The sequence below is a fragment of the Muntiacus reevesi genome, chromosome 4, assembly GCF_963930625.1.
Source record: "Muntiacus reevesi chromosome 4, mMunRee1.1, whole genome shotgun sequence".
Taxonomy (NCBI): Eukaryota; Metazoa; Chordata; class Mammalia; order Artiodactyla; family Cervidae; genus Muntiacus; species Muntiacus reevesi.
Genome location: NC_089252.1, coordinates 97,860,569 through 97,886,813, shown reverse-complemented (window position 1 = coordinate 97,886,813; position 26,245 = coordinate 97,860,569). Strand labels below are relative to the sequence as shown.

At 41.6% G+C, this 26,245-nt stretch overlaps 1 protein-coding gene and 1 non-coding gene across 4 annotated transcripts in view; one reads left to right on the top strand and one right to left on the bottom strand.

Moving 5' to 3' along the window:
- Nucleotides 1–26,245, top strand: part of PTPRG (protein tyrosine phosphatase receptor type G) — a 755,472-nt gene that overhangs the window by 284,348 nt on the left and 444,879 nt on the right. The window lies entirely within an intron of this gene.
- On the bottom strand, nt 17,441–17,513 carry TRNAE-UUC (transfer RNA glutamic acid (anticodon UUC)). The gene has a single exon. It is a non-coding gene; the product is annotated as a tRNA-Glu (tRNA).

Below are 26,245 nucleotides of genomic sequence, written 5' to 3'. Positions count from 1 at the left end.
TTAAACCTTTCACTTTTGGTTCACCCAGGGAATTCCATTCACAAGTGTCATGGGATTGGATAGTGACCCAGGTTCTCTTGTTGTGTGTTTCCACCATTTATACTGATGATTGTTATGTAGTATTTTGCCTAAAATTCTTAACTCTTAGAGCTCTGGTACCAAAACCTATATTTCATGTTTGTTTTACATCCTATTATTGGTTAAATGATGTGTTAAGTTTGCCAGATCCAATATAGGACATACTTATTGTTGTTCAGTCACTAAGTCATGTCTGAGTTTTGTGACACTGTGGACTGTAGCCCGCCAGACTCCTCTTTCCATGGGATTGCCCAGGCAAGAATACTGGAGTGGGTTGCTACTTCCTTCCTGACCTAGGAATCGAACCTGTGTCTTGTGTTGGCAGGTGGATTCTTTACCACTGAGTCACCTGTAAACCCCAGGATATACTTCGTAGAAGAATAAAAAATCATTTGTCTTTTATCAGAAGTTCAAATTTAACTGGTCATGTGTATTTTATTTACTAAACCTGGCAAACTAGTTTCATCATATGATTTAAAAACAGATTTCAAATGCTTTGATACTGTGGGGATAACTGAATTAAATATTGCAATACTGAAATGTTAAGACTGTATAAACTTGGATAAGCCTCTATCTCATTTGTTTCTTCATTCCTAATCTTACTACAATTCCTATCATATAGTAGGTGCTCAGTATCCATTTCTTTTTTTATAAATTTATTTTAATTGAAGGATGATTACAATATTGTGATGGTTTTTGTGATACATCAACATGACTGATTAAAGGAAAAAGTCCTTCATTCGTTTTGTCATCCTGTTTCTTTTAGGTTTGTAGCGCCTTCCCTGGTAGCCCATTTTAATCATCTTGTGGGTGGAGGTTGTTTCGTGTTATTTCTGTTTGTTTTCAATGTATGAGTGACTTGAAAGGCACCTTGGTACATAATGCACAGTTCCGTGAAAGAAGAGTTGCCAGTCAACGGTTTTCAGTGGATGCATAACCACTGAGAGGGGATTTTTTTTTTGGAGAGCAGCTTGTGATTACCATGTGGAAATTTAACACGAAGAATGTTAGACTATAGATGTGAACAGAAAACCTAACAGGAGGACGATTAAACTGTGGGGTAGCCTCACAAGGCAAACTGTGGAGACTGTTGCTTTAGTCAGTTGGAGGCAGTGCCTCCAACTGGGAAGCTGTCTATTGATCTTATTATCTGGGGACTTGAAATAGGGTTTCAATTTTCCCCTTGAAAAGCCATGATGTTGTTTGTTTTCTTTTCCTTTTTTTTAAAATCACATGCTTCATCCTTAAACTCTCATGCAGAAACCATTACTTGGGCTAAACCTTTCTTGCTAGAAATATCTTCAAGGAACACACTTGACATAAGGATGTGTATTATAGAAGGTTAGAAAAAAAAAGTGTTTTTGTTCTCTGTGTTAAATGGCAGGGGCTCTTGGCAAGGTGAATGCCTTTGGAACCTATGAAAATCTTCGTATAATATAGTCTTTTCCATTCTTTTTACTGGTAAGTTAGTGTGTATTAATAGGTTGTATGAAATCAAACAGCAGCGTGGTCCAGTGAGAGGGTTTGGGAATCCTAACAGATGTGAGTTGAGAACTATTCTTTCGTCTTGTCACCTGAAGCAAACCGCTTAACCTTTGAAAGCCTGTTTGCTCATCTACTAAAGTAGGGACAATAATAGAAGTTAATGAAATTGAAGTATGTCTATATAATGCAATACTCACTTCACTGTCAAACGTCTGAGAAATGCTGTAAAATTTTCAATTGCTCTGTTTTATTTATACACATACTGTTCAAGAGGTAATTATTGTTAACATTGTTTAAGACCCAAAGCTCCAAAACAAGTGATTAATCCTGATAATAGCAATTAATATCTGAGTGATGCATTATCTTCCCATAAGAAGCAGCTAGAAATACAATCATCCATGTGGCTGTTGTGTGTTCCTGGACAGTTTCAGAAGTTAAAGTGTAAATGGAAGCAGCTGCTGTATCAGCTCAAGGCATGGGCTTGTGTGAAGTAAGAAAGCGCCATGTGCTAAATCAAGTCCTGACTTACAGGCTCTGTGTCCTTGGACAGAGTATACATATTTACCCTCTCTAAAGTTGAAAGTGAAAGTCACTCAGTTGTGTCTGAGTCTTTGCAGCCCCATGGACGGTACAGTCCTTGGAATTCTCCAGGCCAGAATACTGGAGTGGGTAGCCTTTCCCTTCTCCAGGGCATCTTCCCAACCCAGGGATCGAATCCAGGTCTCCTGCATTGCAGGCGGATTCTTTACCAGCTGAGCCACAAGGGAAGCCCGACTCTAAAGTTAGGCTTGGGTAACTGGTGGTGACGGTACTGCCTGTGCATTGAGCTTCACATAGTGCCCTGGATACAGTAAGCCATGCGTGAGGTCAGTACAGTGAAAGAGGAAATATTCTAGGCCTATGCTGTCTAATACAGTAGCACCTAGTCACAGGTGATCTTTTAAATAGTAACAAATTAGAATGAAATAAAAATAAGATCCTCAGAAAACCATAGTTTGAAAAGACACATGTATCCCAATGTTCATTGCAGCACTATTTACAATAGTCAGTACATGGAAGCAACCTAAATGTCTATTGGCAGAGGAATGGATAAAGATGTTGTGCCTATATACAATGAAATATTACTCAGCCGTAACAAGAAGAAAATAGTGCCAGTTGTAGCAACATGGATGGGCCTAGGGATGATCATACTGAGGGAAGTAAATCAGACATGGAAAGACAATTATCATATGATATCCCTTATATGTGGAATCTAACATAAAGAGTACACATTTACAAAACAGAAATAGAGTTACAGATATAGAAAGCAAACTTAGGGTTACCAGGAGGTAAGCAAGGTGGAGAGGTTAATTGGGAGATTGGCACTGGCATACGAAACACTACTATATATAAAATAGGTAGCTATTATGGATAGTAAGAGCCTGCCATAAAGCACTCTACGCAGTACTCTGAAATGACCTGTGTGGCAAAAGAATAAAAAAAGTGTGTGTGTGTGTGTGTGTGTATACCTGATTCACTTTGCTGTACAGTGGAAACTAACTTCGTAACAACACTGTAAATCAACTATACTCCAACAAAATTTTAAAAAATTAAAAAAAGATCCTCAGACTTTTGGATTGAATTGCATTCTCTCCAGATTTGTGTGTTGGGGTCCTACTTAGCACCTCAAATGTACTTATTTGGCAATAGTCATTGCAGGTATAATTAGTTAAAATGAGATTATAATGGAATAGGACGAGCCCTTAATGCAGTGTGACTAGCTTCCTTATAAAAAGGGGGAATTTGGACGCAAATGTATACACAAGGAGAATGCACTTGTGAACTTGAAGGCAGAAATTGGCGTGCTGCTTCTACAAGCCAAGCAGCACTGAAGATGGCCTACAACACCACTGGGGACTAGTAGATGTGCCTGGGACAGGTTGTCCTCACAGACCTCAAGAGGAATCAACCCCGTTTGCTCCTTGATTTCAGACTTCTAGCTTCCAGAATCATGAGACAGTGAATTTTAGTTTTTTAAGCCAACTACTTTGTTGTTGTTGTTGTTGGATCATAATTTACGATGTTGCCGTTTGTTTCTGTTGTACAACAAAGTGAACCAGCTGTATGTATACACGTATCCCTTCCCTCCCGAGCTTCCCTCCCACCTCTGTCATCACAGGTGTGGGTGAGCTCCCCGAGCTATATGACAGGCTCCCACTCGGTGTCTGGTTTACACGTGCTCGTGTATACATGTCACTGCTACTTCTCAAGTTTTCCCATGTTCCCCTGCCCCCTCTGTGTTCACATGTCCACAGACTTCTACCTCTGCATCTCTGTTCCAGCTCTGCAAACAGATTCATCTGTGTCATTTTTCTAGAGTCTATATATATATGCTTAATGTGCAATAAGACCACCCACTTTGCGATACTTTGTTACACTCATTTCACTTGCCACTTCCAAGTGGCACTTCCACTGAGTCGCCACATGTGGCTGCTGCATTGGATGGTGAAGATACACTGAGCGTTGCTGTCGTTACTGAAAGCGCTCTTGGACAGTACTCTTCAGGGGATTCCATGCTGTTCATAGTTTAAGCAAAAAAAAAAAAAAAAAAAAAGGTATGAAAGGTTGAATGAGTTAAATGAAGTATGTTCCTTGTCCTAAAATTCAGGGCAAAGCATGTAAGTGATGTAAAAGTTAAAAAAAAAAAAACAACAAAAAACCTCTTAAATCTGTGCTGGTCAGACAGCCAAGTATTCATGGGGACTTCCTGTTCTGGGGGAGATGGAGAAACCGGCCAAGGCAGCCTTGTCTTCTGTGCAGGATGAATTTCTGATTCTGCTTCCCTGGTTAAGCTCTTACATAATTGCATTCTATATATAGAGCTTTCCTTTGTATCCAGCTCTACTTTCCCCCCTTGTTTTCTTCTGCAACTGTATAAGTGTTTGCAAGATGCTTTGCTTCTCCCTGTCCTCCCCGTCCTCCAATCCTCCCATGAGCTGTAAATAGACAGGACGGATGAGGGTTTGCTGCTCCAGGTTTATAAGTGCTTCACCATGTGGAAGGGTCACGGAGTCCTTCCTAGTTCCCAGCCATGGCTGAGGACATACTGTGAAATTCTCATGGCCCCTTTACTTTGGCTGGCGAGTGAGTGCCTGAGAACCTGTCTGGGGATAGGGCTGGCAGTGAAAAGCCTCCTTGGAGCAGAGGTGAAAACTTCCCTGTGGGCGCTGCCCTTCATCCTGGAGGGGATTTGAATTGACTGGCAGTGGTTGTGACCTCTGGTGGGGCAGAGTCACCATCCTTCCTGCAGTCCGTGCCCTCTTTTCAGGAGGTTATGCCTTGGAAGCTGGGAGAGCTCTGAAGGTCCTTAATCCAGGGAAATCAGTTTGCGTACCTGATCTTTCACCTGCTCCTTTCGACCCCGAAATGCCTCTGTTGGGAAACTTGGCCTTCAATGAGTCAGAATTAAAGGAAGATGCTGAGAAATGTTTGCATTTTTTACCTTTTCAAGTTAAGGATGTTCTTTTGAAAGTGGGGTGATTCATTTTTAATATCCCTTTTTAAACAACTAATGTCTTGAAAAATTATTTTGTCTTTTCACGTTACATTTGTTATTTCAGGCCACTTTTCTCATAACTTTTGTTAAGTTGAAGTCATTGCTATAATGAATATGGAACATAAAGTAATACCCTTTCCTAAATAGCTCAGTATTCTCTTTCTTGAGTTGTTCTATACTCAATCTATTACTCTATTTAGGGGGAAAAATATGTGTGTGTGTGTGTGTGTTATAATAAAACCATCATCATGCCATACTGTGTGCCAGGCATTCTGCTCAGCTCAAGGCATTCATTTTAACCTTTAACAATAAATCTTCTAAAGAGACAGATATAATAATTATCTTAAAACCAAGATGAGGAAACTGGCAATTAGGGAAGTCTCATGACAGATAGCAGGGCTTCCCCAGTGGCTCAGTGGTGAAGAACCCTCCTGCAGTGCAGGAGATGTGGGTTCCATCCCTGGATCTGAAAGATAGCCCTGGGGGAGGACATGGTAGCCCATTCCGGTATTCTTGGCTGGAGAACCCACGGACAGAGGAAACTGGCGAGCTACAGTTCATAGGGTTGCAAAGAGTCGGACATGACTGAAGCGACTGAGCACGCATATACACGGAACAGATCCACTGGCTGGCGATCAGCAGAACGCTTATCCGACATCACAGCACAGCCCCCCACTCCCCGAGAGCTTGTGAACAAGCAACTCCATTAAGTATTGTTGAATTAAAAATTATGTTTGTTCTTGGAGTCTTTGGAGTACATGGGGGCCTTTTTGCAGTCGGAACAAGCCCATTTCCTTTCTCAGTGGGAAACACTCCAAGTATTCCTCTTGAAACAAAAAACGCCAAGGATTATTTTTGCAGACTTCTGTAGAGTGGTTTTTGGACAACACCCTGGAACAGGAAGCCACAGTTTCTCCTAAATTTGTACAGGATGGAAATAGATAACATTCTTTAGAAAACCACTGCCACAATTAGTACTTTCAAATCAACATAATGGTGGATGGTTCAATTTATACATTTCTTACCTGAATAAAGGATTGGAACCTGCTGCATGAGAAATTCATGAATATTTTTCCAGCGCTTTATTTTATAAACTGGAAATGCAGCGAAAAGATAGGGGTAGTTGAGGGAAAGGAGTGTGGTATGATTTAAACTATTTGAAAGCATTCCCTGGAAAATGGATTTGAAATAGAACAGGATGCTGTAGCATAAGTGATGAGAACACAATTTGCTGTGACTTTCCTAATGCCCAGAAGCTGCTTATTGTTATTGAAAAGAATGAATGAACTCAGTGAAATAGGAGGCCATGACATGTGAGGGACATTTACACATTAAGCAAAAAACGACTGTCCTTAGACACTGGATTTTTTTTTTTTTTTTAATAAAGATACAGTAGCCAAAACTCTGCATAAGACATATGGTAGGTGTACTCATAGGCTTCCCTGGTGGCCCAGCAGTAAAGAATCCACCTATAATGCAGGAGACACGGTTCCATCCCTGGTTTGGAAAGATCCTCTGAAGGGGGGAACATGGCAATCCGCCCCAGTATTCTTGCCTAGGAAATCCAATAGACAGAAGAGCCTGGTAGCCTATAGTCCATGGGGGTCACAAAGAGTCAGACACGACTTAGAGGCTCAACAGCAACAACAAGGTATTCCCATGACAACTCCAGAAGTATTGGGGTTACTTAACTAACCTCAAGTCTTCATGCTTAGAGTCATCTTTCCATAGTGGTTGAAACTCCTTTTACATTTGGAGTCTGTTTCTACAACGTTCTGATAGCTTAATTGAGCCTTTTCAGATTACTATACTTTTATGATTACTTTTTAATTATTGTAAGCAAGACATGGTTATATACTGGTGACAAAGACGGAAATGATTTGCACAAACCTCATTCCTTGATTCGTTCCCTAATTCCAGGCCCCACTTTTTGTCGTTCCTCTGAAAAGCTATGTTTTGTAAATATTGCTGTTTTGCTCTTAATGTGTTATGTGAATGTCTTCATATCTCTTTGGAAAATATTTAATATCTTTTTTTTAGCTGTGGAAGGTGTAATCTGTATGATTCTGTTTATGTTTGTGTAAATATTATGCATTTAAAATCTTTTCCCCCTGTTTGTGCCTTGCATATGTTGTCCACATTGGTTCATATTTGTTTGCTTCATGTTTTAAACTGCTCCATAGATATTTTCTTACTGTGGCTGCTTCCTGGTGCTTTATTTGCTTATCCATTACTTGATGTTTACATTGCTTCTATTTTATTGACATTAAGAAAGAAAATTGACTGAACATCTGTCCACCCTGCCCCCTTATACACATGTGCTATTGTTTTGGGGATGCACATTTAAAATTTTGGTAAACACTGCAAAAATGAGACCACCATCATTCAGCAGTTTGAGGGGGACTGTTTGCAAAGTGAAACGTGCCTTTGTGTGAAATAGGATGCATTTAAAAGTGGATCTCAGCTCTGCTTCCCTGTAAGATGCCTGATAAAGGACGCTCCCGTGGGTGCCTGCCACTAGGTTTCTCGAGAGCTGACAGCATCTGTGATGAGCTCAGGTCCATGTAAGGTGGGCTTTTCACAAGGCAGACAGTTCCTGTCGCTCTTTCTGCCCGCTCACTGAGCACAGTGCCCTGTCTGGCACACTTCTGCTCCGCGCCGTCACCACTGTGTCCACAAGTAACAGGAAAGTAAGTCGTGCTGCATCGAGTCACAGTTGCAAGCAACAGAAGTCTACTCTGGCTAAACTTCAAGAAAGATGGACTTTATTGCAGAAAGATAAGGGGCCTGGTGAAAATTCTGGCCAAGGTGAAAAAGTCCCTCAAAAAGTAATAATTTCTGGGATGAATCTGCTCTAGACTTACTTGAAATGTCTGTGTCTAAAAGACATCGGTTGCATGATGGGCCTAGTGTAGGAGAAGGTGTATATCCTGCTTGCATGGCCCATCAAGAGAAGACCCAGCTGGGAGAAAAAAAGGTACACAGAAGGAAATCCAGCTACTTTGAGCAAAAGGCAGAACACAGATGCTAGGTGGCCAGAAGACACACTATCTGCTGCCGTTGAATACCACACACCCACAGAACAATTTAGTTTTGACAAATATATTTTATAGCTTATGTTATCAATACCTACCATTTCAAAATTCAACTTTCACATCTAATACTTGTTTACTTGCATAGCTGGGGAACTGCTTGTTTGAAATAAACATTTTCAAAGAATTAGACTAAGATGAAGTGCATGTAATACCTTTGAATTTTTAAATGACTGAGAACTGGCATTAAGTGGCTTGGAATTATTAGACTCTTTTTGCTGGATCTGTGATTCTTTATTTAAAATGATAGAAAACAAATGTTCTGATTGGGATTCTGGCAGAGCTAGCATGCTCAGTTTGTTCTTTTCTTTTGTCCTTTGATGGCATAATTTTGAAAGTAAAAAATTAGAAAGCGTGGTTAAGAAATAATAACTGTAAATTGGAGCCACTTAATTGTCTCCTATTATATGAGTGTGATTATGTAGGTAGGATGACCCTCAGAAATTGTGATGTAATAAATGTTAGTTCTTTGAGGTTACCAAGTTTTCAGGTAGTTTGTTACACAACACTTGGTAGTAAATGTAGTACTGATACAATTGAGGCTATATTTTTGGGTGATGGGAACATTTCTGATGATTTTGGGACTTGATTTTAGAGAGTTTAATAAAACCATCTGTGTTAACAGCCTTTTTTTTAAGATGTTTAAAAGAAAATACTAAATATTCTGTTTTCTCTCTCTGCTGCCACCATTTTCTAAAAATAACTTTTGAACAGGAGCATTTTACATGTTGCCCACTGTGCTTTTCCAAGAGATCTGACTTTCTCTTGTTCTGGTCAGTTCCAAAGGACTGTCATGAGGATTATTTTGACGTTGCTTGAGGGTCAGTCATGGTGGATTGTCTTCGAAGCGTGCTGTACAGAGAGTATAAGATGGGGCCACAACCTTGGGTAACAGTTGAAAAACTAAATTGCTCTGTTGTGTGTGTGTGTTTTTTAGCTTGCCCTGCTAGGAGGACTGTACTAGTGTACTATATATTATATGTATATATGTGTGTGTGTATTTATATATGTATACACACATAATTGTGTGGCATTAAAAATGTGTAGACTTATCAAGAGCTATTCTTAGTGGACAGACATTGGTAAGACGTAAACCGGTCTTGTCCTGTATATAATCATTCCCAGTGGGCAGTACTTACCTGAGGTTTAAACCAGCTGCCAGGTCAGAGTATTACTCTATGGAGAACCACATATCCTAACAATCTAGGATGAGGGATGTGTAGAGAAGGGGAATAATGTCAGAGCAGTGGAGAGGGACTTGCTGTATTTCTGGTTTCCAAAACAGCCGTAGGTATATCGACTTTAGTGGTTAGTTGCTTGGTCATGTCCGACTCTTTGCGATCCCATGAACTGTAGGCCACCAGGCTCTTCTGTTCATGGAATTCTCCAGGCAAGGATACTGGAGAAGGGTTTCCATTTGCTTCTCCAGGGGATCTTCCCAACCCAATGATCAAACCCAGGTCTCCTGCATTCTAGGCAGATTATTTACCGTCTGAGCCACCAGGGAAGCCCATATCTACCTTATGCATATCTGACACTCTTCAGATTAAATACTCCATTTGTTCTAGTCTTTTTCCCCCTTTGCTGACCGAATCAAATATTTGCATTAATTTTTCTCGTGAAGCTGGAGAATTGCTGGTGTATAGAGATATGGATTTCTTTTTTTAAAGATGGCTATGATTTAGCTTTTCCTTATTTTCATTTCATTGGAAGGAGAGCACAGTTACTGTACAGGTCTCAGTTTTGGTAACAAGGCTTTCCTTGTCTGTTGTGCCCAGACCCATGTTTAGGGCCCTTAAAAGACTGCTAAACTCTCTGGTCTATACTGACCTGAGCACCTAGGGAATGAGAGTAGTAAGATGAAAAGCTTTCAGTGGACAACTGAACTGTTTTTATTGTTCTTCTCTGCTGGGTTTTTGTTCTGCACCGCCCTCCACCCCCCGACTTTTCTGAGATTCACAGATTTTTTGATCATCTCATTGCAACTTACCCATCAGCCTTTTGAAGTTAACCTCTTCCTTGTTTTCATGGTATAGATGGAGATGCTCTCATCTTTCTAAAAACAACAGGATTCTTGCCCAGGTCTGGTGGTTTTCAGAGTGTATCTTAGAATGCTCCGACTCTTTGGAGTCTTACAGAATTTTACTTCCTTTATTTTGGTTTTCTATTTACAGCTTCAAAGCTCAGTTTGAAAGAGCTTTAAGAAGTTCATGTTAAAGTAGACCTGAGAGTTTTGTAATATTTTACTCAGGGAGCTACAGTAATATGACAGGTGAGACCTTTTAAAAGTAAAGAACATACGTAATTATAATAATTTCTTTTACTTCTCATGTTCTTGGTTTGAATAGTGCTTCAAGCCTCACAAAGGGATCTTGCTGAGGTTAAAAGCCTTGGGTTGTTTGAACAGTATCTGGCAGGGGGTTGGCAGAGAACCTGGGGCAGAATTGACAAGTATTAAACCAAGGAAGCTTAAGGGGAGACTCTTGGTGGATCTTCGGGTGTTGTAGAGCCTGGGATTGGGCTTACTGTGAGTTATGGGTAAGCAAATATCTAAATATCCCTCTGGGCTCACCTGGGTTTCCACCTCTTTCTGTTCTTAGAAGAACTTACAAAGTTCCTTTCCTCCTGTAACTGTTTCCTTGGTTGCTTCAGTATCAGCTGGTGGAGGTTCTAGTGACCACAGTCTCTCTACTTCCACCGAATGTGAAGATCATGAATTTTTAAATTGTGGAAATTCCATTCCTGGACAGTCGAACAGTTAGGACTCCACGCTTTCACCGAGGGTGTAGGCTCAATCCCTGGTCAGTGAACTAAGATCCTGCAAGGTGCATTGTGCACCACACCCCCCCCACCCCAAAATACCTAGAAGAGTTTTTAAATTGAAAAATATATTTAAGATAAAATTTATCATTTAAACAATTTAAAATTGTGCAGTTCAGGGGCTTAGTTCATTCATGGTGTGGTGCAGCCAGCACCATTATCTAGTTCCAGAACTTTTTCATCACCACAAATGGAAACTCCATACCCATTAAGCATTCATTCTCCATTTCCTACTCCCCCCAGCTCCTGCCAGCCACTGACTGACTTTTCAAGAATTGTTGAAGATAATTGACAATTAAAAACATTTATCTTTTTAAGCTACAGCATAAGAACTAGCCCAAAGAACAAATCTGAAGTGAATCCCACGGTGTAACCCACAATTTCAGTTTTCTTTTTACCACCCTTCTTCCCCCAATCTCAGTGCTAAACATTTTGGAATGTGTCTTTCACACTGTTTTTTTTTTTTTTTTTTTAATAGCCTGCACACACACATGTTCACATATCTTTGATTCATTTCCTTATTTCTTATGAATATGGGATTGTTGTATACACATCTCTCTGCAACTAGCTTTATATACATATGTGGGCTTCCCTGGTAGTTCAGACGGTAAAGAATCAGCCGGCAATGTGGGAGACCTGGCTTCGATCCCTGGGTTTGGAAGATCCCCTGGAAGAAGGCATGGCAGCCCACTCAGTATTCTTGCCTGGAGCATGCCCATGGGCAGAGGAGCCTGGCAGGCCGCAGTCTATGGGGTCGCAAAGAGTCAGACACAATTGAGTGGCTAAGCACAGCAGCATATATATATTATGAACATCTCTCCAGTCTGTTGCAAGCAACTTCAACTCATTCACTTTGCAGCTCTGTAATGTTTCGTAGTTTGGATCATCCATAAATTACTCAATCATGCTGCTCTTCGTGACCTTTTGAAGGTTCAGTAATTAATTTAAAGAAAGTCTTGTGACAAGGGATGGGCAATTGCAATTAGCCCTTTTTGTCTATATGGACAATAAACCTCAGAGAGATTAAATTATTTATCTTATAGAGTCACAGACATATTACTGTTCTATGACGTGATTACTCAAAGTAAGGTCTTAAGAATCTAATTCCAGTGAGTTTTCTCCATTACTGAATGCTGTTCCTTTATTTTTTTTAGAAAATAATGCCCTTTTTCCATTGGACATTTATTTTCTGGTCAGTTCCCATGCTACTCTCCTTTTCTGCGTGTCTAGTCTTCTTTACTCTATCTGCATAGCCTTAGTCATTTAGTATTTAGCAGTTCTGCAGTTGAAGTGCAAAATACCTTAATTACTCCAGAAATGCTATATTGTAACATCTTATTTAAAATTCAAATAAAAGATTCTTTAAAGATTCCTTAAGGAATGTTATATAATTAAAGGAAATAGACCCAGAGAGCTTATGTGACTTTCAGTTCATGCAGCTCTTCAGTGACCAAGGCAAGACTTGAACTCAGTCCTCCTGAAATCATATCTCATCATGGATGTCAGATGTGCATCTCCCACGCCAGTTCCGTGGACTGGAGCACCACATAAGAAGAATTGAGACTTTGATCAGTTAATGATGCCTGCCATGAATGGGAGTAGAGACGACCAACTGTGGTAGACATGCCATACACCGTGCCCCAACATGCCACACTGACACGGATGGTTCTTAAGTATGGCTTGAAAATTGAGAACCCTTATTACATGTCAAGGGATGCAAGAGTCAGCTTGGGAGACCAGTCACAAAGTCAAGTTGAGGTCTTCTTCCTTACATGGGTTTTGGACCAGTAGGCCAACATGTGCTTTAGTGTGTGTTTGTTTGTTTGTTTTAATGAGCATTTGAATTATAAATCGCTCTTGGGGGTTGTTATCATATCTTTATACTAGTCTTGACAAGAATAATGTAATTCCTAATATTTTAACCACTATTAATCACTACATTGCTGTTGAATGTTGGGTTTGTGAAATTGGCTTTTTTATTTTTTGTTCTGCCATCATATATGGCTTTCTTTTGCCTTTGGAAGAAAGGATATACTGGTTTTAATTAAATCTGGGGGTCTCAACATCAGTGCTGTGGGTATTGGGGCTGGGTAATTCTCCCTTGTGAGGGGGTGTCCTGCGCAGTTCAGGATGCTTTACCAGCATCCCCAGCTTCTTCCTACCAGCATCTCTGCACCTCAGGGATCCTGTGAGTCTCTCCAGACATTGACAGATTCCTCCGGGAAAAAGATCACCCCTGTATGATAGCCACGGAGTTAAACTGATTCATACTTGAAATGGGTTGTAATGCATTTTTTAAAAGGTTAGTTTCTCTGTAGACCATTTGTACTTCGGGTGTTGGAAGTGACAGGAAAGAATGAAGGAAAATAAACACTCATTATCTTGAAAAAGACAGTAGGACGCTTTGCTTCCCTATGGAAAGAAATAGGAAATCTTCAAATACAGAAGCTCGTTTTTTAACAATAGGTGGCACACTGCTACCAGAAGCTCCTTCAGAAAGTTCATGAGAAGAGAGTTGAAGGAGTAAGTGTATTTCCGTCCATTTTTACTAGCAATATCACCAACTCCTTTTATTTCTTTTCAAAGGATATGCAACTTTAGCAGTGCTTCTACAGTTAAATTTATTCCTGGAAATGAATACAAATTGGCCACTGAGTGGGAAAAATCCAACCTATAATAATATAGTATTTGTAATAAAAAGATTATATTGTCATGGGTAGTAAACCAAATTAGCTTTGATCTGTCAGGTGTTTTCTCAGTGTGGTATAGAAAAAGACATTTTTTGTCTTCCCTATGAGATGAGGTATTCTGTCTCATTTTGGAAACAGATAAATGAAGTTTTACTCACTTTTAGCACTTTGAGTTAAGATGCTCTCTAATACACTACGTGGCTTCTGTTGAAAGCATGTCATCAGATGCCAGTTGGGGTTAGCTGAGTTGCGGCACCCTAATGCCTCGTTTATACTAGTAAAATAGCCTTAACTTTAATTATGATGCTGTTGTGTGTAATTGGATCCGACTATAAATTCAATTTTAAAGATAACAACCATGGTACGTATATTTTGCATGATAGACTAGCTCATTACACACTTCCTTTTAATAAACTGCTCACCAATAAATTTAAGAGTAAAGACTATTCTTTCCTTTTCCTGGTTTAGCAAACATGACTTTTATTGTTTTGTATATGCAGGTCATAATGAGAAAATAAGGAAGTAGAGACAAAAAATTTTCTGAACTAACACTGAAATTTTTATGGTGGTGTCTTATGACTTTAAGCTGCTTAAGGGTTGGTTTTTTAAAAACTTGAAGTGGAGACTCTCAGAAAGAGCAATAGTTTTCTTTTGCAAAATAATTAAGTATATTTTAACATGAGCCTCAGAGCTCCTGGGATCTTAGTTCTCTGGGCCCTAAGCAGTGAAAGTGTTGAGCCCCAACCACTGGATGGGCAGGGAATTTCCAGTATTAACGTTTTGAATGTTTAAAGATGCTTGGGAATTGTTGATCATCAGAATTGATTATTTATTATGCACCCACTATGTGCCAGGCATTAAGGCCTTCGGGGCATTGTCTCACTGTAATCCATATGATAATTTTGTAGGAATGTGGAAATTGAGACACAGGGAAAATTATTAAATAGCTCATGTTACAGTGTTATCTGAATCACAGACCTGAGATTCAAACCAGGTTTGATTTAAAATTACCTTTTATCTTAAATCATGGAATATCACAAGGAAAAATCAGAGTCATCATGAAATAAAATTATACTTCTTCCCATAGCTCTGCTGTGTATACATCTGATGAAAGCAGAGCTTCTTGCTTGAAGCCCTGGTTAAGGAATCCATAGTTTTGGTTGCTAGGAGTTTGCTTATCAACCAATGAAGTGGTCACTGATCAAGACTCTTGTTTTGTTTGTTTGTTGTTTTAAATAAGGGAAATAAGTTAAGAATGGGAAGCTGGTGAATGGCAGGCACATTGAAATAGTTATAAGAACTAATGACCTGAACCCAACAACAGCTTGTCTTATGTCATTAGTTTTGATCAATAGAGCACATCATTTCTTAGCTAGCGTATCATTTAAAAAAAAATGTGAACCATTTTTGAAGTCTTTATTGAACTTTTTTGAATATTATTTTGTTTCTACATTTTGTTTTTTTTTGGCTGCAAGATATTTGGCATCCCAGCATCCCAATCAGGGATCAAACCAGCACCGCTTGCATTGGAAGGCAAAGACTCGATCACCAGGGAAGTCCCACATCACCTTTTAAAATTTCATGAACTTTGGAACGACACTGAGGTTTTCTGACTTGTACATCAATCCATAAAATCATGCATGATCGCTTTGTCATGTTACTAAAGACGGTGAGATAATAGAGGAGGAAACATTCTATGCTTGTTTCTGAATGAAAAGTTGTGCCTCAAGGTAAGGATGCGAAATTGAATTCGTTGATATGAGTGATGTCAACTCCTAATGAGTTGATATGAGTGCTAGACTGAGAAGGAAATCCTTTTCTTAAATTTTAGCATGTCCTCCGGTCATCATATTTTATTTTGCTGACAGTTGCTCTTGTCCTTTTTTGCTGCCATAGACTCTTCGATGATTCCTTCTTTGCCTTTAGCAAAGGGGGCAAAAAGACTTTTTTTCCCCCTTCTAGGACTTAGAGGTACAGCTGATGTTTTTAAATAAAAAATTTTGAGGTAACTGATACTTCATGCATTTGTAGTTTCTTCCATTGGTGACATTTTGCAGAATTAATGTGTAATTGTACACCCAGGACATTGACATTGATAACAATCCCCTGTCACATTTAGTGATAAGATTTTCTTGTATTCATTTGTGTGTATGTGCATGCATGTGTGTGCACAATGTGCACTAGTGTGTGTGCATATTAACATCCTCCATGATTTTATCACCTTTGTAGGTTTATGTATCCACCACCACATTCAGCAGTTGCAACCCCACAAGGATCCCCACAAGGTACTGCCCTTTTATCCCCACACCTACTTTCTCTTAGCCTCCAATCCCTATCCACCTCTAATACAGCTCCATTTCTAAAGTTTTGAACATTTTCAAAATGTTATATGAACAGACTCATACAATAAATCACCTTTTGTTTGGTATTGGCTTTTTCTACTTAAGTCTGACTTTGTAGTGAATCACCCCAGTTGCTGTATATTAATAAGTGGTTTCTTCTTATCGCCAACTGAAGAAAATATGGACTGCTATTTTTAAATGGTCCGTTAGAAAACCAGCTTTTAATATGAGAGTTTCAGTGACCTAAGGCGTCAAAGACAGATTGTTTGCTGTAATTGTCATTCTCCAGGGTTTCCAATGAACAGCTTTTATTGAGCCCCCCAAATTGGCACAGACACCACTCTTCAAAGCTTTTGTCAAACTGGGGGCCCACAAACAAAACCCTTCAAAGACGTTGATCAAAGATACCAGTGTTGGAGTCAGTCCTTGAGGGCAGAAGATGCGGTCTGCCTTTGACTTTCTCGCCATGGTGCTTTTCCTGGAGCCTTGTCCTTTGTCTTCAAAGCTTTGGAGAAATCCTCCACATAAAAGAAAACGATGTAGGGGTCAATGAAGAGGCTTGCCTTTGTTGTCATCTATGTGGAAAGTATTGTTTTCTGCTATTGACAAAGTAATTTTCATCTCTAGGTGAGCCCAGATCAGTTGCAGTGATTTTCATAAGCCTTAAAAGAAGGCATAGACTGGTGTTATTTAGAGATGGAAGAGGAGAGGAGAACATGTGGCTGGAAACGCCATCAGCGTGGCATTCCTTCTGGAGACTGGGTTCACTCTTCGGCAGTCGTGGCAGTTACCGCATGCCGATGCCAGTGGGTTTTATCACACTATTTAGGTTTCTGCCGTGTATCCTCATGATTGGAATGCACTAATGGTTTTGATATTCATTGTCTGCATGTACAGTCACGTGTGACTCTTTGTGACCCAATGGACTATAACCTGCCAGCTTCCCCTGTCCATGGAATTTTCCAGGCAAGAATATTGGAGTGGGTCGAAGTTTCGTCCTGCAGGGTATCTTCCCTATCCAGGGATCGAACCCACATCTCTTGCATCTCCTGCCTTGACAGGTTGGATTCTTTACCACTGAGCCACCTGGGAGGCCCAGAGATCCATTATGTGTTGTCAGATGAGACTGAAAGAATCTTCTAGGGGCAGAATTAAGATAAGACATAAGCAGAGGCTGACAGGGTTTTTATACTTCGTATTATCATGTAATAAATGTTGTGAAAACCTTTTTACATTGTCACCTAGAAGAACGGTCTTTTTTGAATTTTGACTAAGGAACCCTATTTAGCATTAAAAGATCATTGCTACAATGTGAGTGTTTCCCAGACTCTTATTTGTTTGTTGGTTTGTTCATTCATTCATTGACTTTTGGCCACTGCTCTGCTTGCAGAATTGTAGTTCTCCGACCAGGAATTGAACCTGGGCCCATGGCAGTGAAAGTGCCAAGTCCTCCCCACTGTACCACCAAGGAATTCCCTCCCAGACTTTTGAAAGAGTGACAGAATACAGTTGGATTTTGCTCATTAAAACCTGTTGCAAAGCATTTCCCTCCTGTGGGGTTAGTTTTTATCTGCCATCAGGCCAATTTGTATTTTAGGAAATACTCCAGGCATCTTATCGGAGAGTTTTAATTCCTCCCGGTTATGGAATCCATATGTGATTCTATATGGCATTTAACCTCTTGAAATCTTATTTGCCTCAAGTGTACAGTAAAAGATTAGGTTTCACTGGGTGAGCCCAAACTCCTCTTCAGTTCAAGCAGTGAAAGTAAATCTGTGGGTATAAAGTAGAAGACCTACTGGGCTTTCTCTGCATTGAAGGTGATGAGATGATATGGTTGGCTGAAATTCTCTGTGGCCATCCAGGAAGTGCCCCTGAGCAACGGAGCCAGTCCCGTCAGATTGCTGGTGCTCAGCTTCAGACACGGGGTGGACGTGTCTGATGATAAGTTGGCGATGACCTGATGCTGTGGCTTCCCCTTTCTTCACCTCTGTCTTGCCTGACCTGTGCATCTGCCTTGGTGATGTCAAGGAGAGCTTTGAGGTGGTGGGCATGTAGGTGTTCACTCTAAAACTTCTTCCAATTTTATATGTTTGAACATTCTCAAAATAATAGGAAGGGGGGGAAAATGTAGTGGGAATTTTATTGCTGTAACTTTGGGACCAAAGCAGAGTGTGTATTTAGGCCCAGGTTCTAATAGCATAGACTCAGTTCCTGGCTGTTGCGTGCTCATCAGGGCTCACCTCTGGAGAGACAGGTGTCTCCAGGGCAGGGATTTGTAGTGGGTGAAGGATGCCTCCACGTTCCCTGTGTCTTCCCTGCCAATCTGCCGTGTAAGGCAGCACATCCCAGCTTCCCATTGTGGGGCTCCAGAACCCCTGTGTTACCATGAGCAACACGACTCTGGGGTCCCAAGATAGGGCTCTGCTCCTGCTTGCTCTTTTCAAGCCTTGGGATGAGTCTTCCTGCCCTGGGATGGGGGTGTCATCATTGAATTCTGAACACGTCATTTAAACATTTAAAAGAAAGGTCAGATTTGTATGTATAGTGAACCTTCAATTCAACTGTTTTCCACTTTCACTAGAAGAGAGTTCAGCAGTAAGAATATTACCTGGAATGAACCTCAGAGGTGCCTTACATATTTAGCAGAACTCATTCATCTATATCAACTCTGAAGAGGTTGTCCAAGGTTATGTGCATGCTGGTTAAGAAGAAGGGCAGTAAGATCGAGGTAGCTCAAGGTCCCAACCCTAGATCGTGCTCTCCCCTAAGTTAATGGAACTTGAGACAAATCAGTTAACTCCTTTGCATCCCTCATTCTTCTCTGTTGTAAAGTGGGGAGAATAAAATCACTTACCATGTGGGATGTTTATGAGAACAAAACCAAACAGCCCTTCCTGTGGCACTTGTCATTGATAAGGATCAGTGAATGTTTGTTAGGGTGGTAGAATTCTTCCTGCCACATAATTATGGCCTATTCTTTCATCTTACTCCTTCATTTACTCATCCAGGACTTCAATTCAGTAGCCCAGAAGAGAAAAGTGTTCCAGTGTCTCACAGCACTGTTGGGATTTGGCTTGTGATACTAAAGATGTCCATCTTTGTATATCGATCAGTCTATTGATCAGTGGATCATGCTCCCCCTGACACCTGACTGCTGGGCCTGGAGACCCTCAGTCTTCTAATGCTGCTTAATTGTAAGCAAATCAGTTACACTGAGCATCTCAGGGATTCTGGGGGAATTAAGGCAAATCCCAGAGGGATTAGGGAACCGGAGTCATTTGCTTGTCACTTGATTTTGCTCTAAAAAATGAACAAGTTCTACTTTGTGTAGTGAACTGAGTTTGTTTCAGCTCTTGATTTTTCACCTTGTAGCTGTAATTTTCTGGCTGCTATTGCCCTCTTAAAATCTGGTTCAGCAGTCACCCGGAGTGTTCAATAACCTAAACGTTTTAAGGTTTTTTTCTTCAACATCTGTGCTCTGCACATTGAGAGGAAATGAAAGATTCGAAATACACTCTGAAGGAGACTCCAGGATCCAGCTCCGTGTAACATGCAGCGTCGGTTTCCTTTTCTTCCTAGATTACTCCCGGGTGTTCCTGTCCACACTATTCCAGTGCTTCTGCAGAAGGTGTCTTGTGAGGTTTCAGTGTCTTGGAAGGGCCATTTGTGTCAGCTTGCCAGTGTCAAATTGTCATTCCCTCATCCACCCCCTCTGCCACCCCAGCTCTTTCCCCTCCAATCTACGGGTTCATAGCGGTTTCCAGGTATCCAGAGACCAGGGATAATTTTTGTTGATCACTGGGGATGATGATGCTTTTTGTCCAGAAACAAGCTGGGGAACTGCATCATGTATGTGACCAGTGAATCTGTGGGGTCAAAGACAGTGCAGCTTAGAATGTAACTTGATGTAACCCTGTTACATCAACTATCACCACAACAGTGATAGTAACAGTCATAGTAAAGCAGCTACCATTTAGATAGCTCCATTGTTCTCATCTTCTCTAAAAGTCACTTGAGGAGAGTACTCTTATTTTTCTCCTTTTCTAGCTGAGAAAGCTGAGTGCTAGAGGTCTCAGTCTGAAGCACATACCTAGTGAGTGGTGAAGCCAAGTTGCAAACTCAGACCACCTCTGCCTAACGTCAAGTGGGTACTGACTGTGCACCATCCCATTACTCTCTGCAGTGGAGTAAGTGGGGCAAGGCTTCCTCCTGCTCCAGATGGCCTCTTACCTGATCATCATAAAATCCTGTGTTGGACTAGGGTACCCCCCATGCTGGCAGGCAGGTGGCAACAAGCTGCTTCTCCATGAGCAAGGCAGAGCGTGTTTGCCTTCTCATTGACTAAGTTCTCCTGCTTTGCTATGTCGGCACCTTGTACCACTGGGGCCGGATCTCTGAGCTGAGCCCATTACCCCAAGGATAAAGGATAACTCCAATGATGGCCATGTAGCCAGGACAGCCACAGAAGGCCTGGGGTGTTGTACTGGGGTTAATGTCTGTGGAGTTAAGTCAGTGGTGATCCAGGCTTCCTTCGCCAGACAGAGGGACTCTGGTTTGTCCATAGATATAACCTTCAATCTTATATGGCCAGCATAAGAATATGGTGACCTCTGATGGGGCTGCTTTGTAAATGAACCAGGGAGTTCACCTATCCCTGCTTCCATGTGCAATGGGTAATTCATGCAGCGCCATTCCCACTCCATCCAGGAACAGGCTGAATTTGCTCTGTCCACTCTTTAGGAACTCTTCCTCTTGTTGCTGTCACCGGCTATTAGTTTATTACTTCACCCTGCCTATTAAATATCTGTACTTCCCTTTCCCCACTCCTGATACGTGTGAAGATGCATTCTTCATTTTGCCCCGGTCATACACACTTTTATTTTCTCTCGACCCTGATCGCATTCCTTAACTCTCATGTCATAGAGAGGCATAAGGTGGTGTTGGTTTAGGAATTGGAAGGCTTCTGACCCATCCTGTCCAGACAGGTGAGGTTGAGACAGGGGCTGAGGACCACAAAGAAGAAGGGCAAGCACATCGCCATCTTAGAACACTTGGGGAAGTTAGCACAGAGAAGTCAGCATTGCTCCTTCCTGTAAAAATTACACTTCACAGGGTTTTCCCCTCTTTGGAACTGGATGCTGTTTTATCCTATTGGAGACATGTGTTTGTGGGAAGAGAGACCACAGCAGCACTGGGCCCCAGGTCATAGGAGGCTTGGATGTGGGATTCAAGTCTTGTTGGCTGGGTGGAACATCAGGTTCCCAGCCAGGCATCATGCTTCATCAGATTGCCCAGGACTGGGACAGCAGCCCTACCAGATGGCCTCCTGGCCCCAGAAGTTCCTTCTGGAACCCATCAGGGTGTTCTTGTCACTGTGATTCAGCAGCAGCAGGCTTGATGGCATCCCCGCTGGGGGCCTGGCATGGCTTCTCCCCCCTGCTGTCTGCAGCCCGCCTCCATGGCCAAGGAGTGGCTACACGTGGAGACATACCAGCGGCCCCCGTTGAGCTGACTTGGTTGCCTGAAGTGAGAATGGGTAAATGGGTAACTGATGGAAGGAAAGCCAGGGGAGGCAGGTCCCTGCTGGGTAGCTGGTTCACTGTGAGGGGATGTGTGTATGGAGCAGGCGCAGGAGTGGGTGACCTTTGCAGAACATGAGCCTGTCCCCTTCTCTTCTTTCCCTCCCTTTTGTCTTATAATAACTTTCATTCCTCACTGCTTTTTATGAACCATACACTATAGCTCTTTTCATCCATTACTCATTTGATCTTTTGATGACTCTGATCTCCCTAGGAAAACTAGGGAATCAGGTCATTTTGGGGAATGGCAGGAGTGGGCCTTGGGTGGGTCTGACTCCCTGACAATTCAAGCCTTTACCCTGCAGCTCTTCCCCATCTCGCTGTGATCCCTCTCCCCCTCCCTTCCTCAGGGATCTCCCTAGAGCATTCATCCTGTATCAGCTACTGGTGGAGTTCATAGAGATAGGGGACATAGACCTTCTCTAAGTGCATGGGTGTGTTGTATGTGACTGTTTGTGACCTCATGGACTGTAGACCACCAGTCTCCTGTGTCCATGGAATTTTCTAGGCAAGAATATTGGAGCAGATTGCCATTTCCTGCTCCAAGGGATCTTCTCAATCCAGGGATCAAACCCTCCTCTCTTCCATCTCTTGCATTGGCAGGTGGATTCTTTACCACTGCACCACCTGGGAAGCCCTTCTTTTAAAAAACGCTCACAGTTAACTTGTCATAGGACAGACACGTGCTTCTGACCCATGGAAGATGAGCGACAGCCCAGGGCTGTGTGGGGCTTGTTGATGAGTTCCTGCCTGAGCCTGGGGCCTAGAGGTGGGTTGTCAAGTTTGAGGCTAGTGGTCTGTCTTCCACTGAGAGTCTGAGCCCTTGTGTCCTTGCTGGACTGAGCACCTTTCTCCCAGCAGCCCAGAGCATGAGACATAGGGATGGTTGCCTTCTTCCGTGACTGTCCTGTGGTTTAACAAGTAGATTTAGCTAGTATACCCTGGTTTTTAAGATCTCTTGTTCTACTTAAGCTTCCTCCTTCTGCCCTACCCCCAAATAGTCCCTTCACCAAGGAGAAGAGAGGGTACATGTCTTGAGACCCAGGTTTGTGCCAGGCTCTGGATTGGACATACAAATTGTTAGTTATCTCATATGATCCGTATACAAACTGTGTGCAGTGAGTCATGTTCTGTCCCACCTGATGATGGAAGAGCCCCAAGATCAGAGACTGTCAGGTATCTTTTTATGTCACTTCTTTGCCCACAGTCCTCGTGGGATTCCTTTCCTTTCTCAGAATTGATTCCACAGTCCCTAGGTTTTAGAAGAAAAGGTCTTCTGTGGCCGTACCCCTGGTGGGCTTGCTGATTTTGCTTCTTTCCAGTCATCGCCCCCCGCCCCCGCCCCCTGCACCCGGCCTCCCTGCTGTCTTCTTGGGTGGCCGGGCTCCCCACCCAGGGCTTTGGATCCCAGTGCCCCCTCTTGCCTTCCTGGTTCCCTCTCTTGTTCCTCTCCCCACCTTCTGGGCTCTCACCTCTCCCTGTTATATTTTTCCTGTGTGAGTTTGAGTCTGAAGGTTTTGTTGGGCAAAGTGAACACATTTGACCTGTAGAATTACCCTGAGGCTAATTTGGAACAGAAAATTGTTAGTAAAGATATGGGGCTTTTTTGGTTGTTTAAGTAAGCACAAGTAATGCAACAATTCAGGGTCAAGGTCAAATGCTGTTTCTTACAGTTTTCGAAGTTTCTAGGGCCAGGCTTTCTGAAACTCATGTTATTTTGAATTCCTTTGGGCACTGGTCTTTGTACCTGAAATAGCTTCATTTTTAATTCAGCAGGCACATTTATAACAAGGTCTTATTTGATGACTTGCTTAGAATTTTTTATAGATTTTAGCAGCATTGTAGGATCACAGGCTTTGAGGTTGGTTACCTCTAGGAACTGGTAAATTAAGCCTATTCTCTCTGTGGATTCCCTGTTTTGCTTAACCTGAGAAGGATGGGGTTTGGTCGTCACTATGGCTTTTTCTGCTGTGGGTTTTATTTTTGCTCTGATGTACCTGTTATTGGGCTCCAGTAACTCCTCAGCTCTAAAATCACTGTGAATGGTGATTGCAGCCATGAAATTAAAATGGTCCTTGGAAGAAAAGCTATGACCAACCTAGACGCATATACAAAAGCAGAGACATTACTTTGCCAAGAAAGGTTCGTCTAGTCAAAGCTATGATTTTTCCAGTAGTCATGTATGACGTATGCAGGTGAGAGTTGGACCATAAAGAAAACTGGGCGCTGAAGAATTGATGCTTTTGAACTATGGTGTTGGAGAAGACTCTTGAGAGTCCCTTGGACTGACTGCAAGGAGATTCAACCAGTCCATCCTGAAGGAAATAAACCCTGAATATTCATTGGAAGGACTGATACTGAAACTGAAGCTCTAATACTTTGGCCACCTGATGCAAAGAACTGACTGATTGGAAAGGACCCTGATGCTGGGAAAGATTTAAGGCAGGAGGAGAAGGGGATGACAGAGGACAAGACGGTTGGATGCCATCACCGACTCAATGGACATGAGTTTGAGCAAACTCAGGGAGATGGTGAAGGGTAGGGAAGCCTGGTGTGCTGCAGTCTATGGGCTTACAAAGAGTCAGACTGAGCAACTGAACAACCACAAGAACATGCTTGTGTATAAAGTGAACTCACTTCCATTGTTCAGCAATGACATGTGTGCTGAGATGCAGGTCACAACCACGCGGATGGATGCAAAGACTGTTCCTGGTCCCTCATGAGGATTCCCTTGCACCCCTTCCTTATCTGTAAACTCCCCTCTCCCTGAGGGAAGCACTCTTCTCATTTTTGCGGCCCATTGATGAGCTTTGCCTGTTCTTGATCTTCCTACAAATGGAATCATACCATATGTACTTTATGTTTCTGGATTTTCTTTCTTCGTGTCTGTGAGATTTGTCTATGATGTTACTCATGCTTATGTTGTCTGTTGTCTCTCTTCCTATGTCCTGGTTTATTGCATGTTTCTACCACAGTTTGCTGTTCTGTGCATCTTGTTGATGGACATCTGGACTCTTTCCAGTTTATGACTGCAATTAATAAATCTGTTGTGAACTTAAGTTTGCTTTGGTGAACCGTCTGTATTTTTATTTCTCTTGATTTATAAATTAGTATCAGTCTTCCCTGATAGCTCAGTTGGTAAAGAATCTGCCTGCAGTGCAGCACATCCTGGTTCAATTCCTGGGTCGGGAAGATCCCCTGGAGAAGGGATAGGCTACCCACTCCAGTATTCTTGGGCTTCCCTTGTGGCTCAGCTGGTAAAGAGTCAGCTCAAATAGCTTTATCCAGGTGTGTGCATATTACAGCTTTTACAGTTTAAAACACTTAAATATGTAGTTCTAAAAGTGAAATACAAGTAACTTTAAATGAGGGAGTAGACTAGATGTTGTATATTGTCTTATTTAATTGTAAAAGTGTTATAATTTTAGATCATCCAAGCAATTGTACATGTGAAATACAAAATTCTCGGCATTGTCTTTTACATCATTTTAGGGAAAAAGTATCTATATGTGCTACTTAACAATGGAAAGCTCCGAGTCAGTGAAGTATATTGTGTATTAAAACTATTAACATGTATTTCCAGCAAAAGGCAAGAAAACAATGTTATTGTGTCTATATATGCTACTAAAATAACATTTGTTTTCTTGCCTTTTGCTGGAAATACATGTTAATAGTTTTAATACATAATATACTTCACTAACTCTGAGTTTTCCATTGTTAAGTGGGAAAAATGATTCTTACTTCCCAGTTCTGTGACAGTGCTATACAAACTCTAAAGTTCTTTTGAAATGTTAGTTAGAATTGTAAAAATTACCAATAGCCAGGTTGTCTGTGCCTTACATTGTGAAATCAATTAAGTCATTTACAGAAAGATCCCTTAATGACTATGAAATCTGTTTTAAAACATTGTTGTTTTGAAATCAAAAGTGAAACAGAATTGCAGATGAAGTTCAAAGCAGAGGTTTTAGGAAAAGAAGGGAATCATTGGTTCAGATTGTCAGTCTCTTGTACTTCAGTTTCCTGACTTCTAGAATGGAGGGTCATTAAGTAGAACATCTTGAAGATCCCTTCAGGGCTCCAGTTTCTTCTTGCTTTCTTTTGTTGTTAAAAAGCGTAAAAGTGCTGACTCTCCACTGGGTACTTGATCCTAGTAGGGAAAATATCATCCTCTGGGCCCAGTTGGATGACGGGATGGATCATTTGACAGAATCTGTAGTGACTTCCATGAAATGAAGAAAGTTTGATGTGTTTAAAAAATATTTGCTCTGTCTCTCTTGCCAGGACTGAGCTGTCATGTTCGGATCTGTTGGGTTCCAGCTAAGTTACCTTAAAAGTGACAGGTTTGCACGGGGGAAAAGGGAAGAGACCGGTTTCTCGCTCATATTACGTTTTAGAATTCATCTTGTGTCCCGCTAACCGATCGATTCTGGGTTTTGAGTCGTGGTCATCAGGGCAGCCAGTTCTGGGAATCGCCGAGGCCTTTTAGAATCGTGGCTCCCAAGCAACACCACCAGCTTGCAGTGCATTTTGCAGGAGATAAATGACTCTTTCTATCTCGCTTTCCTTTCTGTGTCTCAGCACAGCTGTTTAACTTTAAAGGCCACAGGCAGTCAGATTTCAG